Below are 13,839 nucleotides of genomic sequence, written 5' to 3' on the forward strand. Positions count from 1 at the left end.
AGAGTGGCTTGGTTGGGCTTGATTCCACCCATTATAATTCATATGTGTTCATAATATTCAAACATAGATAATTTACAATTCTTCCTGCACCCAGAGTCCCAGGTGTTCAGGCCCAGCTGCTAAACCCAAGCCAGGTAATCCAGCATTCATCCCTGCAGTCAGTTAACAGCATAAATCCTTTATGGTTTTCCTGCCTGGGACATATGGTAATTACTTTTCTCATATTTGCTACATGATAAGTAAGAAGAGTTAAGATGGATAACAGAACAATTTTTAAGTTCTGGTGTGAATGTCGCTTAAGTAATTTATGGAATGGTACCCAAGGGCAGCAGATGATAATGCAGCCCATCAGAAATTAGTAATTCTAATATTTGGGAGAAAGAAAAGAAAGAAAAGAAAGAAAAGAAAGAAAAAGAAAGAAAGAAAGAAAGAAAGAAAGAAAGAAAGAAAGAAAGAAAGAAAGAAAGAAAGAAAGAAAGAAAGAAAGAAAGAAAGAAAGAAATATATACACCACATTGCTATTAGTAGGAATATCTATTAAAATTTTAACTGATCAAAATTTAGATATTTCCGCACATTTTGTTTTATCTATATGGAGATGTGCATGCAAAATTTTTATTTTCATTAAAATTTCCAATAATATCCATTTGAAGTTTTGTGGGACTTGCTGCACTATGGTTATGTGCATTTTGAAACACCAAAAACTCCACACTCAAAAGATTTTGTTCCTTGTATATAATCAGACTTCAGGTGTACCGATGAAGAATGCTAAACTTTTAATTAATATTTGTTTTTTTCCTCTGCCATGTGTCTGCAGTGCCAAGAAAGTCTGCAAATATAAGAATCACAGTAGTACTGGTAAATAGATTCTAATGTACTTTGTATTACTCAAGGCCTAATTTGAACTGCAAACCCTTTACAATAGCTCTTTAATTTTATTATTTTTTTTTGGTACAAGAATATAAGAAAAGATGAACCTCTCTGTGACCTTGGTCTACTAAAATTAAGTTGTGGTACTGGCCTTTGGAAAAAAACACAGAAGCTGAGTATGTTTGATATGAAGCAACAGCCCTAGAAACCCTTAATTTACATACCACAGTTAAAGTTATTTCTCTGAGGTTGTGTTTTGGTTCAGAAATTCATCATTGCTTTGCATGTTTAAGTAAAGTACAAAACTTGACCATGGTCAAGGAAATCTACATTTGTATTTGTACTTTTTTCTTTATTGTTGAAAAGCTTGAAAATATCCACCTAAAATATTTAACCACTAAGAAAATCTCCAAGTCATGTTGTCTTTCATGTTGTCTTTAGAATTATCTCTCTTTTAAATCATTTTAATAATTTTAGTGCCTGAGGTAAGGTGTTTATAGATGTCATTTGGACAGTATATTAAAGCTTTCTTTTATATGTACAAATAATTCACCCCTCCCCCTTTATTTTTTAAGTCAGTGAAAACCAAGAATGTGCTTAAGCAAAACCACTGAACATCCCTGTCTGAATATTTGTTTTCATTTACCTGCTTAAACCATAAAACCTAGGATAGTTTTTCTAAGATCTTTTTATGTTATCACCATCTGTGGTGGTTTCACAGATCCCAAAATGGAGAATAATTTTTGCGTTTCCTAGAGTATTTTTTATTTTCAGTAATTGTTTTTATTTCAAAAACAAAATAAAATTTTGATGGATTTCAAATCTGCCCTTTTTTGGTTTTTTTACTTTGAAATTATACATATATATATATAACATACAATAAAAAGTCCAAACAAACCACAGTTATTCCAGGAAAATTTTGACAAAAGCAATGCAGACATGTTAATTCAGGCCCATGAATTGGTTTGTTCAACTGAAATGTGTGCTTTCAAATTGGGAAAATTTTCTTACAGGTTCTGTATAGCATACATTTTATCCCTAGAGGAGGTAAAACGGTGGCTGAAAGCAAAGGATCTTTATGTTCTAATATATGATACTTCTGTAAAAAAAAGTCATTGTCAGATAAGCCGAGAAAACACCACCAAAACTGATGCTGAGAAATAAGATACAATAAAAAAGATAATATACAGTGGTTTAATAAAAATGAGATATTGCTATAAAAATACTATTAATATATCTCAGACCGGTATAAATTTTTTAGAAGTGTTTTCAATAAGTTTAGAGTACCAAAGAATAAAATTAAACTGGTCTTTGACTGTGGATAATATGCTATGGAACAACTTCAGCGATTCAAAAATCCAGAGACAAAAGCCTTAGCTCTTTGAATTCCAGAGACTGAAGACTTCCAGAACTTGCTGTCATAAGTAAATTCTGTAGGATTTCATATCAATGAGAAGAATTTCTACCTAGGGTGCTGTTAAAGATTTTAGAAAGAAACCTTCACAGGGATTCATCAGTTTCCTAGCAGTCTCTCAGACATGAGGCTATATTAATAACAGCTCAGAAAGAAACACAAACAAAAAAGAAGTCATGATTCATGGCCATAAAATACTGATCTTTCCTGGTTTAGGGTTTGTAAGCCCAGAGACAGAGAGCTTTCCAAGATATCAGAAAAGATATTATCAAAGGAGAAATCTCAGCTTGACTTCTTTTAAAGAATAAACTTTGGGTACTTTATTTGAATCAAAGTCTCCTTGTTTGGGATACGAGCTTTGTAATGCAGCTACTGGAAAATAGTCAAGTAGGGAAAAGGGACATGTAGCTGCAGAATCAGGACAGGAACTCTCAAAGGAAGACTAGGGCAAACTGTTAAATTTCTCTGCTGTGTCATTTTTTTATATCTTAAAACAAAAACCCTTTAGTCAGCCCACCTTTGTCCCCTAAGGTCTTGCCAGAGCTATTGCAATTCTGGTAGTGAAATGATGCTAATAACGGTGTGATTACTCCACATCTGCTGTGCCAATAAAGCATATTCACTTTTCCAGGCTATTTTTAATATTCTATACCTCAATACTATGCACAGAATTTTTTACTAAGTACCAAATCCCCACATTTCATGGACTTAAACTGTTGACCAAGCTTATTTGTTATAGGTGAAATTTGAACATGGATGATTAGGCTTCACTGCACATTAAACAATGACAGAGTATATTCTTGCCTTAGCATATTCTTCTGCTGAGGTTTTTGCTACCAATTTATGCAGCAAAAATATGACAGAAACAGACTTTGGATGTCCATGGGCTGAAGTTACAATTCTAAAGCTGTCTGCAGCTTTGCTGAACTTTGTTGAAGTTTTGAACCTGTTCTTTATATGAAAAAAAAAATGTACCAATTAAAAAAGATTTTGAATTTGGAATACTACTGCTAAGCAAGCTGGTATGATGGCCTATTTCATTTTTTTTGTCATATTATTAAATAAGATTTTTTTTTATTCATAAAATCAGATTGATGTATAGAAACATAAAGCAAAAAAAGAATACATTTGCAATAGTGGCATAGAAAACACTATGGAAAAGTTTTTTGGTTTTTTTCTCTGCTGAATAGCAGTTGTACTGTGCCCTAAACTAAAAGACATAATTTCAGACTTTGTATTTTTACTGGAAGCTTTTTGAAGTCTTTCTTACAGTAGTGATATACTGATTAATACTCACTGTATCTCTTAACTCCCCAGATCAGTAACACTGGGTTTTATTTTAAGAGTCTGTGGATTAGGTTGAGGGAAAAGTCCAAATACACAAGAAATTTCATCTGACAGTAATCAGTAAAGGTTGTCTAGGGAAAAGAATAAAACCAGAACAAGTTTTCAGTGATATTTCCTTAGAATGTTTTCCAACTTGCCAACATTTGATGGTCAACCAACTTTTGGTGCTAGGAAATTAATTATCTTCCCAATGATTTATGACTTTTTTCTCTCTTTTGCAGAGATGTTTCCCATGCAAACAGCTAAGCAAAAATATAAGCTAAATCAGCAGAGCAAGAGATTTTCAAATATACAATTTTGTGAAGTTTCTTTTTCCTTCTGGTAAAAAATAGCTTTTTTCATATACTATGGAAAAATGAATATTCAGAGTAGCAATATTATTATTTTTCTTGAGAAGAAAAGAAGCCAAACCAAACCAAACCCTAATAACCCTTCTGTCCTTGTTTTTCATGTGAACCCTTGAATAAACAATTCATGTAAACCCTTGAATAAACAATTTTTAATAAGGAAGTAAAACCATCAATACAGAAAATATGTAGATTTACATACCACATATCTGATTAGCATTTTTTTGGCATTCCAATATATTTCTTCATTTATTCCCAATAGATAAACCAATGTAGTTTCACTTTATATATTAAAGAGTAATAGCAACACTCTTTATTTTTGCCTGAGATTATTTTATACACATGTCCTTCAGTTAAAGAAATACTTCAGATAAACCACTGATAATGTTCATTGAGTACCCACAGGAAATACAGGGATATGTCACTCAGGCTGAGATGAAAAACGTTTAAACTATTTTTCTTATAAGTCCTCCAAGGGAAATAAGAGAATCTGGTATTTCTTTCCCAAGATTAAAATAGAAAACACATTATCGACATTTAATCTGTATTTTATGACAAAAATGTTTGATAAAGTCCTATTGAAAGGACTGGTATAGAAACCTGTCTGTATCTGGAAATAATTTTCCAATTTTTAACAGGAGGCATAGTTAACCAAAATGTTGGATGCTGTATATCACATTTTTAAATTACCTTGAGTGCTAATTGCTGAGGTAAACCACTTCTATGCCTCATTGTCAGTAGATACTGACGCTGGATATGGAATTTAATATTATCTCTCTCCAGCAAAATGTCCCTTTAACTTTCTTCCTACCTCTCTATTTTTCTTTCCTCCTCTCGTTTTCATTTTCCTCTCTTTTAAAACTTTTATTAAAACCCCACAGTCTTCCTGTGTATTGTTAAAATATTTAATAATTTAAAAATACAGTTATCTGGGCTAAGATTTATAAATTAATTTTGGCCTATGAAGGAAACACTAGAAGAGAAGTTTACAAGAACAAAAGTTAACAAAGAATCATTACTCCAAGGGCAAGATTTAGCTGCTAAATCCCAGAGCAGGCATTTTAGGTGCATACTGAGATGCTGCCTGCCATCCTGTCCATGGTTATGGACAACTGCTGAAATGTGGTTACAGTCAAGCCAAAGATACTTCTCTGTGGTAGATTTTCAAAGAGAGTTCTTAAGGAGGTAGGAGGATACTAAGAGGTTGAAATGTTCTATCACACTGGTGTATCCTAATACAGATAGAGTATCAGCTGTGTAAACAGCAGCCTGTTCGAAGATGAAGCTTTAACAGCAGGGATCAGCTTTTCTACCGCTCTCAAAGATCACATCTGAATGATGTGGCTCTGGGTGATCCATTTTCAAAGAGGTAACAAAATATGGTCACAAATTTGGTTATCCTTGGTTATCTCTCAGTCATATCTATGGGACTACTAATGTTTTTAGATGCTTTTTGAAAAGAACTTTCTTGGCTCTAGGTGTATGGGACTATATTTATAAAAATAGAAGAGGTTCAAAGGGTGCTGACTCCAAAATAACTTACAAACTATTGATAAAAAGCTTACACAGTTTTATACTGAGTTAAAACACTCACAAAAACAAAGATAAAATATAAATATCTGCCTTGTAAAATCAAGTCTGAATGAATAGCTAGGTTTTATAATGGAATTCAAAGAAGAGAATGACAAGATGGAAAAATGCACATTCAAACTGAAAATCATAGGTTGTCTGGCCAGCAAAAATTCCAGTGAATTAGTACTCATGGCGAAACAAGTATTCAGTCAAATATGACATGGCTGCAACAGGAAGGAAAATAATTTTTCAGCAGTTCATCACACTGTTTAAACCAAGACTGATCATATACTTGATGAGTATCAAGACAATGACACAGCCTTCTAAGTAGGTAAAAATCTCTGCAGTCAAGCAGGAATAGCAACTGCAGAAAAAGGATAAAGCCGTTTGCTTATTAATTTTTTTTAATGGGTAATAGAGCACAAATATTCTGTTTTAAATAAGAGTCACTGCATCATATCCAAATGGATTAAGTCAGTGAGAAAAATAGTATAGTTACAATAGTCTGTAAAAAAGTGTTCCACTTAGCATGTCTAAATAATAAATGCAGATGTACCATCTGTGTTTGGAATGGAAGGTTGCCTACCCACAAATCCATTTAAAAAGACATTTTTATATATACATCAGGGAACCAGAAGTGAAAATAGGAAACATAAGAAAACTTTCAGATATATTCTAGAGTCCAGGAAGCCTAAAAAAATACTACTAGACGAGAGGCAAGTCATTACACCTATGGTTATCTCTTACATAGATGGGAAAATATGTATTTCTGCCATCACACATATTTATGCCATATTGTACCCTACATTTCCTACATATTTCTGCCTTGTAGCCTTACCAAAGGAAGCCCATGTTCCTGGGTGCACATCTCCTGAGAGCACTCGTTCAGGTACTTGTCACATCCCACAGCAGCAGCTGTGCTGGTGGAACAGCACACTCACCATTTTGCCAGTTACCACGGCGTGCACACATTGACTGGTCACAAACAAGCAATAAAATATAAATAAAACATAATGGCTCCCTACTAAAGGATATTTTTCCAATGGAAATGTTTATGTGAGCCTCTCACTTGTACCTTTCTTTGTTCTTAATTGTGGGTTGTATTCATTTCACCTAATGCTAGATGTCCAGGGTTTGGGAATTAAAATCTGAGGTAATCATTTGGGTTTCACTGTAGAATTGTTAGAAGTAAAGAAGCATTTGGTGTCACAATCGATCAGCCTTCATAGAATAAATTTCAGGGCAACTTTTGATTGCCCTTAAAGTATTCTGGAAGTACTTGCTTCCTCATAGTCAAATGCCCACCTTTCTGAGTATCTTCAACTTAAATCTTTTTAGCTGAAATTTGCTCACTGATTTTGATTGCACAAAGATAAATTAATAGGAAAAAATTGTAAGAATGAAGGAAATACATCCCATGAAACAAAAAGTAGGAAAAGGACAGAATTTTTTTTTGCTTTAATGCACCAGAAGTGAAACAGAAAACCATTCTGAAACCAGTGGAAACACATGAAAGCCCCATGTTCATATGTTTGTGATGTAATATGGAATCAATAAGAATTTTTAAGGAACTAAGCAGAATAATAAAAAGCAATAGGAATTTGTAAAAAAAAAAAAAATCTAGAAAAGTAAAAATAATAAAAATAATTAACAGGAATAGAAAGTCATTCCCTGTGTCACTAAGGTTCTGATTAGGTAAGTCATGAGTCAAGAGGTCTAGAGGTCAATGAACCAGTGTTCTCGTCAGGAGAGCAGCATCCCAAAATTATAAATAAATCCACAATTACACGTTACCTAATTTTTATGTATGTATCATCTCTCTGATGTTCTGTGATTTGTGTTGTTGGTGTAGGAATCCATATGGGAACATGTGAACATAATATGTAAATCTGGATATGCATTATGTCCACGAATACATTTCATAATCTCATTCGTTTTAGTTACTGGTTCCAACAATTCTAGCCCATAACAACCAGAAGGTGTTGTGAGGCTCTGTTCATTCATTAAAAGCATGAAATCTGCTGTGACAGATTTACATGAGCAGTGCTAGAAGTTTATAACTAAAATTATGTGCTCATAGGATTATAACTCATACAAGGGTTTTTTTCTTTCTATTTGCATAATCCTGTTCCATAGACTTAAACCATAATTTGTTCAACTGAGAAATTCCTTGTCAACATTTTAAAGTATTAAAACTATTAATGCTTCCTGCACTAATATTACAACTGAACTAATCATCTTCATATTCTTTGATTAAATAATCATATCTCTTGATAGCAATCCAGTATTTAGGAGATATAAAAAATGACACTGTTTCTTAAGGACTGTCTCTGCTCCTTAGGGACAGAATTTCACTCAGAGTATTTGTCTTATTTTACTAAGATTAGAACATATTTCTCATATGCTTTTCCATTTCCTTTTGTTTTCCTCATATTACTTTGTAAGCTTTTTTTTAAGGACTTTTTGTTTTGCTGGGTTTTAATTCTTATGTAGGAGAAGAACTTCCTGGGAAAAAGAAAAAAAAAGAAAACTGGGATACAAAATAAACACATCTCAGCTGAACCACTCTCAGCAGGCCAGCAAACTCCTCCCTTAAACATTCTGATATATGACTACATGAAATTCAGATGGGCATGAGGAAGTGATTCCATTTGCCAAATAAGTTTTGATCCATATGGCAAACAGCTGCTGCTCAGATGAGCAAACTTCTGAGAAGCTAATTTGTTAAATCCAAGCGCAGGAACTTGCAGTCAAAGGTAAATACATCATAACACCTTGCAGCTTCTATTTGCTCCCATCACCACTGATAATGCATAGCCTCATGTGGTGTGTTCTTCCTTTCTTTGCGAGTAACCTTCAAGGCAGGCAACAAATACTCAACACACAGGACCTGAGTGCATGCCATGGCTGAAACATGCAGTAAATAGGAAAACAGTTCCTTGTAGTCAAAAAATTACCATGGGCATTTTTGGGAATTGTGAGAATCCTGATCTTGGACAGAAGACCGCACAATAAATGTGTTCTGGTTTGTGGTGTTGTTTCTTCCTCAGTGTATCTAGGGGAAAACTTGCCAATTGATTTTATTAGGAACAGTTGCAAGGGCTGTTAAAAACCCCACCTTCAACAACTGAGGGTACCTATGCAAACTGATGTTTCACAAGATGTTTCACTGCCTGCAGCTTTTGTAGCAAACCCTAAATTGCTTTTAGTCTATGGCAATGTTTGCAAACCTCTTAATGAGTGCTTCCTTTCCTGGGCACAGCCCTGTCATGTTTCTTACCATCCACAGTGCTGCCTCATGGAGGGCCAGGCTGGACATGTCCAGTGTCATGTTAACTTGTGGGGAGTGCTGTGGCAGAAGGCTTTGATTTCTGCCCTGAGACACCTTCCAGACATCTAAAACCATGAATCCAAGCCAATGAGTTGCATGTCTTGTCTCAAGACTTAGGTCTTGAGTGTCCTCAACATCACAGATTTATACTATACCTTCCTCATGTAATGTATATAAACATATAGCTTTTGCAGAGATTGGATTTAGCAATAGCAACAAGTTGTCAGGAACATGATTTGAAAACAGCAGCTGCCATGATTAGCATGTGTTTCTCCCACTTTTTTTTGTGACAATATTTGATGTGCAATTTTTCTCATCAGTTTAAAATCACTTAGAGAGTTCTTCTCTTTCATTATAAAGTTCAATAATGGCATATGCTTTTTTCCCACAGATGTGATGCAGATATCTGAATTTTAAAAAGTCTTAGACTGGATGAAAAAGAAATAAGATATTTACTTCCAAATTGTCTTTGGAATAAATCCATAAAATCTAAAGGAGGGAGAAAATAGGAAAACTGAAGCCTAAAGGTTAGCTGTAAGGTTTTCCAATTTTAGTTTCAGCAAGGCAATATCTGACAAAATGTCCATGGATACTTACATAGTTAGGTCAGAAATCACTGCAGTTCATTTTCCTTTTGGTACTTTTTATAAAAAAATATAAGGTAAGAGGATGAAATTAATTATGCTTAATTTTCATGTACATATTTTTCAAGAATATTTAAAAGTCAAGTTAGATGCCTATTTAGTTTTGCTTACAATTCTACTTCACAAATTGTTTAAATACATTCCTTTGTCTTTCATTCTTCAACCAGATAAAAATCTGAAGGCTTTTAACCTTACAATGTGATAAAATTTTTAAGAGGCTTAAATTCAAGTGTTCATAATTTTTGTCTTCTGTGAGAGAATATTGTTCTGTGTCTTTTCCTATTGTGATTTTCTGAATTATACTTTTGTTTCTTTCAGCCTTTTTAGTTTTGCTTTGCAAATAATGATGCACTTGCTTCTTCAGTTCAATTAACATCCATTCCATGATAGGTACAAATCATATTCCCTTCTTCGTTTTTCTCCTTTGCAGAACATGACATCCGGGAAATTGCATCCGATCCAAGCAGGTGTTCAGCCTTGCTTCCTAATCTGAATTACCAGGAACTGAGATTTTTATTCACATTACATTGACACCTAAAATTCAGTTTAGACACAACCTGTAAAACTGCTGGATTTATTGTAGTCTTTGCATATTTCTAAATATTAGTGCTCCCTTACAGTTTCTAAGCTGAGGTCAATGACTCCAGTTTTATTTTTGCCAGCTTCCTGTTGCTAGTAGAGATGGGCTAGCAGAGGACAGCAATAGCTCTCTGTCCTTCACCAGAACAAAAGGATTGGGTTTTTTCAAGAAGTGTTCATAAAGATTAAATTTAAGTATCTGATCTTTCTCTGCGTCTGTATTTATGACTGTTGAACTATATGATATTTTTCTGAGATCCACATGTAATATTGTACTGTTGGACTTTGTTTTATTCCTAACACTTCAGTGCTCTAAGTCATCATTATTACATTGACAATGTTTATATTTAATTTGTTTCACATTAGGTGTTCTCCTAAGAGTACCCCAGGGCAAGAAGCAAACACAAGGCAGCCTCACTTCTGCCAGATACTCAAATACCTGGGCTGGAAGGAGCTGTGACATGCTCCGGGTAGGTCGCCAATGCTGACAGTTAAGGAACAGGACTTTTGGTAGTTACAAAGTATAAGGTGACACCCACTCTGACTACACACAACATATTCTGATTATTGAAAAGCTCTATGGAAATATATCTACTTTTTATTCTGTAACTACTAATTAGAAATACTGAACAACACTAGTTCCAAAGAGTAACAGTGTGTCTAGCTTGACAGTTACCTTCACCACAACCTATTGTTATTTCACTTACTTACTTACTTATTATCTCACAACTCCATAATTTTATTGTAGTAAAATTAAAAGCTTCCTATCTGACATGATATCATGAAGCTCTTTGGATATGTGCACTGTCTGGAAAATCGAAAGTTTTCTGTTGGCATGCCATGATTAACTTTGATAAACTCATCGTGTATTATGTCATTTTCTGTTTATTATGAAATCTTCAATTACACTTTCTCCAGGTGTTCCATATTACAAAGGTTAAACAATTGCTCCTCAGCCACCCGAGATCTCATTTTTCTTCTTTTAAATACCAATTTTGTGTTGTACAGCTTCTAGCTATAAACTAAAATCTTCAGCCTGACAGAATCTTTATTATTTCATGCAACATTCTGAGTCCATTTTCTTGAAGGTCTGAAACAATGCTTTCCAGCCCTCCCAAGTTCAGCATATCACTTCACATCACATGAACACAGAAACTGCCCAAAACCTGTTGATGGAGAGACATGAAATTGCAGACACAAATTACGTCTAAGAGAGTTTGAGCTTTTGTTTATAGAGGATTTTTTCCCATTGATTTTAAAGGAGTGTGGGAAAACCATGCTTCTAATTACCCTGCCTAAAACTTAACACTTGGGAAACTCTGGAAACAAATGCCCCAGCCTGCCCCTGGTGCAGTGCAGGATGGCATTCCAGCTCCTGGAGCTGTCACTCCCCATCCCAGAGAGGCCAGAGCCACATCTCCAGCCCAGCTCCAACCCTGTGCATGGCCCCTGCCTTGCTGCTGTCCCAGCCTGGCCTCAGCCCTGTCCACATGGTCCTGCCCAGCCACCCTGGTTGCCCTCCCTGGCCTGGATCTAAACCCCTCCTGCTGGCCAAAGCCTGGCCATGGCTTCTTCTTTTCTCTTGGAAGTGCCTAAATCCTGAGTCTGGGAGTGCCTCAGCTGTTCTCTGGCCCACTCATCTCCTTCTTCCTTGCTTGGTTGAATGCTGGGCTCTGATGCCACATCAGAGTGTCACTTATAATGACCCCTCAGCAAACAGGAGCCAGACTTGCACATTTTAGACATTTTTAGAAGAGCTATCTGCTCACCTGTTTGATTTTCTTTTGTAAAGGCAAACCCAGCTTGGCTTTTCAAAATTTTTGCTTTGTTCTTGAACTTTTTGACCTTTAAAGTAAAACTTCCCTAAATGATCGCTCGTTTTCCCATTCCAGTTAGACTCCCTGTTTACTGCTAATATCCTTTTTATGAGATAGCTGTTTATCCACTTAGGCCTTTAAAAAGCTTTCTTGAAAGTTATTTTCTCTCTGTATGAGATGTGAATCCCAGATAATTTTTGTATGTTTGACTTAGATAAATTCCAGTTGTGTTCCTTGATGCAGTTTTTGAGCTATTTGTTCCAGCTAACTTCATTAATTAATTTTCTTAATTGTCAAAGTTTGTACTTTGAAAACCAAAACAAACCCTTAGCTCCTGACCCATCCTGCTGAAGTCATTTGGAGGGGAATGAGCCCAGGATGGTAATACTTCCCCTGTTTGCACAATGGATTCGCAAAGTGATTTATACTAGTCCAGTCAAAATGCAAGCACTTCTGTTGATATTGAGTTTAATTGGGCACAGTAATGACTAAAGGCTTTTAAAGGTCACTGCATCCAGATGTTCAGCTATTAGTCACCATCACCCAACAAACTTTCTAAATAAAGATAAATAAAGATAAAATAACACTGCAACCATCAACAAAATTAGTGTCTGGGACTGGTAGGATTATATACTTCTGCTTTCTGGTCAGCTCTGTTCAGTTCCCTCAGAACACAAAACCTCACCAAAAAAATTTTTTTCCCCTACAGGGAAGAATTTTTACTTTATTTAGGCAAGTAGGCGTTACTTCCATAAGTGATGCAATTATAGTTTGAAACTTGCAGAGCTTACAAGTCTTACAATTTACCCTTTGAATAATCAAAGTATTCTGAACACTAAAATGTGTGTAACCCCTTGACTTTTAGCAAATCCTTACTCCTTCCACAGTGCAGTTTAGGCACTAATATTGAAAGTGGGGATTTTTAGGTCTCAAAAACTCATAATTCATCCTAATGGAATGAAGCTTCATATTCTTTAGTTTATTAATAGCTAATGTATTGATCTTTTAAAATATTTTTTTACAGAAATTAAATAAATAATTTTTTAGCAAGAAGTTGTAATAAACTGACAGCCTCTGATAAAGTTTCTTACTCTTACATCATATGTTCATATTTTAATCTAAAATCATTTCCCCAACATTTTTCTACTCTGTCCCTAAAGATTCACATGGACCTTTTAAATTTCCATAAGCTCTCTATATTTCAGCTTCTTGTATTACTCAGGTTTGGAATGAAGACAAAGAAATTTTAATTGTTTAGAAACTATTGCAGGGTTTAGTGTTTGGGGGACTTAAAAAGTCCTATTAAAGTTGTTTTAATTTTAGGAGACCTTAAAATTAAATTATTAAAATGTCCATTCTCAGCATGCTCTTATAGACATAAGTTGGTGAAAATTATTCATTTAGAGCAAATGGAAACCTAAGTGGGAGCTGAAGCTGCTGCTGAACAACCGTTCATCATTGAATTCTGTACAAATGCTTTTATATGTAATTAGAATTCACATAATCAAATGCTATGAGAAAGCAACATATAACAGATCTTTTTTGCTTATCATCTCAGAACTTACAGAAATACTATGAGAAACCTGTAATTTAATCAGACATATAACATGGAACATTCCTACACTGAAGCAGGAAAGCTATTGAATCTTCCTTTCAATCCATCTTTACCATGTTTCACCCAAAAGGCTGTGCTCCTTATTTATCAGCACTCTGCTTCCCCAGTGAGATAAACAACATTCTTTAAAAGATATATTGCCAGAATTTACAGTAGAATTCATTTGCTGAAGTGATAAATTTAGAGCTAAGACAGAATACAGTCTCATTTAATCTGAGAACATTGTCACAATTTATGTAATAGGCTGCTCTAAAGGTTAACAAGAAAACATCCTATCTCTTTTTTCAAATGTCAGCCAAATAT

The sequence above is a fragment of the Pseudopodoces humilis genome, chromosome 5 (assembly GCF_049639895.1).
Source record: "Pseudopodoces humilis isolate 2021_Gansu_Grassland_sample_001 chromosome 5, ASM4963989v1, whole genome shotgun sequence".
NCBI lineage: Eukaryota > Metazoa > Chordata > Aves > Passeriformes > Paridae > Pseudopodoces > Pseudopodoces humilis.